This window comes from Orycteropus afer, unplaced genomic scaffold, assembly GCF_000298275.1.
Source record: "Orycteropus afer afer isolate SDZICR_OR568_19922 unplaced genomic scaffold, OryAfe1.0 scaffold00168, whole genome shotgun sequence".
NCBI classification, from domain to species: domain Eukaryota; kingdom Metazoa; phylum Chordata; class Mammalia; order Tubulidentata; family Orycteropodidae; genus Orycteropus; species Orycteropus afer.
In genome coordinates this window covers 2502397-2505095 of record NW_006921755.1, presented here as the reverse complement: position 1 = coordinate 2505095, position 2699 = coordinate 2502397, and positions in this window count along the sequence as shown.

Genomic DNA, 2699 nt, shown 5'->3' with positions numbered 1-2699 from the left:
GAAATGCTCCTTGGAAGCGAGAATGGCCAGACTTGGTCTCATCTACTTTGGTCATGTAGTCAGAAGGGACCATTCCCTGGAGAAGGAGGTCATGCTTGGTAGGGTGGAGGGTCAACAAAAGGGGGGAAAGCCTTCAATGAGATGGATTGACATGGTGGCTGCAATGATGGGCTCAAGTATAGCAGGGATCATGGAGCTGGCGCGGAATTGGGCAGTGTTTCGTTCTGCTGTGCATGGAGTTGCTATGAGTTGGAAATGACTTGATGGCACCTAACAACAACAACAACAATAACAACAACAGTCATTTATCTTCTACTGTTGATGCATCTTTACTTATATTTGCCTATTTATGCCATACATTAGGGCTCCTAAATTTGCCCCTATTTTTTCTTTGATGAACTTTACAGTTTTAGGTTTTGCATTTAAGTCTTTGATTCATCTTTAGTTAGTTTTCATGTGAGGTGTGAGGTGTGGATGTTGTTTCATTTTTCTGCAAATGGATATCTGGTTTTGCCTGTACCATTTGTTAAAAGGACTATCTTTTCTCCATTTAATGGATTTTGGCCCTTTGTCAAAGAGCAGCTGTCCACTAGTGTATGGATCTATTTTTGGGTCCTCAATTTTGTTCTACTGATTCATGTGTCTGTTGTTGTACCAATAGCAGGCTGTTTTGACTACTGTGGCTGTATAGCAGGTTTTCAGATCGGGGAGTGTGAGACCTCCTACTTCATTCTTCTTCATCAGCAGTGCTTTCTGAGGTTTCTCCTTTCCATATAAAATTAGGGTTTGGTTTTTCCACATCCTTAAAGAATGTTGATGGAATCTAGGTTGAGATTGCATTGAACATATAGATTGCTTTGGGTAGTATTGACATTTCACAGTGTTCCATCTTCCTATCCATGAGTGTGCTATGTTCTTCCATTCATAGATCACTTATAGTTTCTTGTAGTAGTGGTTTGTAGTTTTCTTTGTATAGCTCTTCTTTGTCCCTGGTAGGATTTATTCCTAATTATTTTATCTTTTTGGTAGCTATTGTAAATGGTATTACTTTCTTTATTTCCTTTTCAGTGATGTCTTTGTTGATGTAGAGGAATCCAACTGATTTTTGTATGTTGATCTTATATCCTGGCACTATGCTGAATCTTTTGATTAGTACCAATAGTTTTCTTGGTTAGTCTCTATGATTTTCTCTATATGTTGTTGTTGTTGTTATGTGCCGTCGAGTTGGACCCAACTCATAGTGACCCCTCCTTGGGTTTCCAAGGCAGTATCACTATGAAAGTAGATTGCCCCATTTTCCTTCTGAGGAGTGGCTGGTGGGTTTGAACAGTCAGCCTTTTGGTTAGCAGTCAAGTGCCTTAGGCACTAGTTTTACTTCTTCCTTACCAATTTGGATGCCTTTTATTTCCTTTCTTTCCTTATTGCCCTGGTTAGGACTTCCAATACAATGTTGAATAGAAGTGGTGATGGAGGGCATCCTTGTCTGGTTCCTGTTCTCAAGGGGATTGCTCTTTCTCTGTTGAGAATAATGTTGGCTATTGGCTTTGTGTATATTCCCTTTATTATGTTTAAGCAAAAGCATTGATCAAAGGGCTATTTATAACAATAAATGCACACATCAAAAAAGAATGAGCCAAAAATTAACAACTTAACTCAACATCTCCAACAATTAGAAAAAGATCAGCAAAAAAAAAAAAAAAAAGACTACATTAACCAGAAAAAAAGAGAAAATAAAGATTTGAGCAGAAATAAATGAAACAGAAAACAGAAAAGCAATAGAAAGAATCAAGACTAGAAGTTCATTCTTTGAAAAGGTTAATAAATCATCTCTTTTGTTGCTGTTGTTTTACTGTTTGCTAAAGATTTGTGCCTTTCCTCTTATTTTTTGAGAAGATTTATTAATTTTCTTTGAGGTTGCCCTGTGGGTTATTATTTTCTTCCCTGGCTTGAGTTGTCTGTTCCATCTTGCAATCATCTTGACTTCCTCTCCATTTGGAAGTTCTGTACTTACACTATTTATTCCTTTTTTTTGTTGTTTGTAGTTGTCCTCATTTACCAATTGATGTCTCTGGTTCCCTGTTTACAGTCTTGTAAGTTCATTTTACTTTGGATACTTCTATATCTGGATTGGTTTCAGGGTTGTCATATGTGTTAATCATTGGTTTTTGTCTGCTGTTGTTGCTTCTCTGTCTGAAGGACTCCCTTCAGCATCTCTTGTAATGTTGGTCTGGTTTTAACAAATTCCCTTAATTTCTGTTTATCTGGAAATGTCCTAATTTCATCATCATATTTGAGGGACAGTTTTGCTGGATATATAATTCTTGGTTGGAATTTTTTTTCTGTCAGGGTTTCATATATATCATACCATTGCCTTCTTGTGTGCATGGTTTCTGCCAAGAAATCAGAGCTTAGTTTTATTGGTTGCCCTTTGTAGGTAACCTTTTGTTTTTCCTGTGTTGCTTTCAGGACTCTTTGTCTTTGGTTTTGGTAAGTTTGATTATGATATGTCTTGTTGATTTTCTTAGAATGTCCTTTTCTATGTAGAGCACAAATTCCTGAAGATTAAAATGTTGTCGTTGTTGTTGTTATTTGCCGTCTAGTCGGCCCCGACTCATAACGACCCCTCCTTGGGTTTCCAAGGCAGTATCACTACGGAAGTAGGATTGCCCAACCTTCCTTCCGAGGAGTGGCTGGTAGGT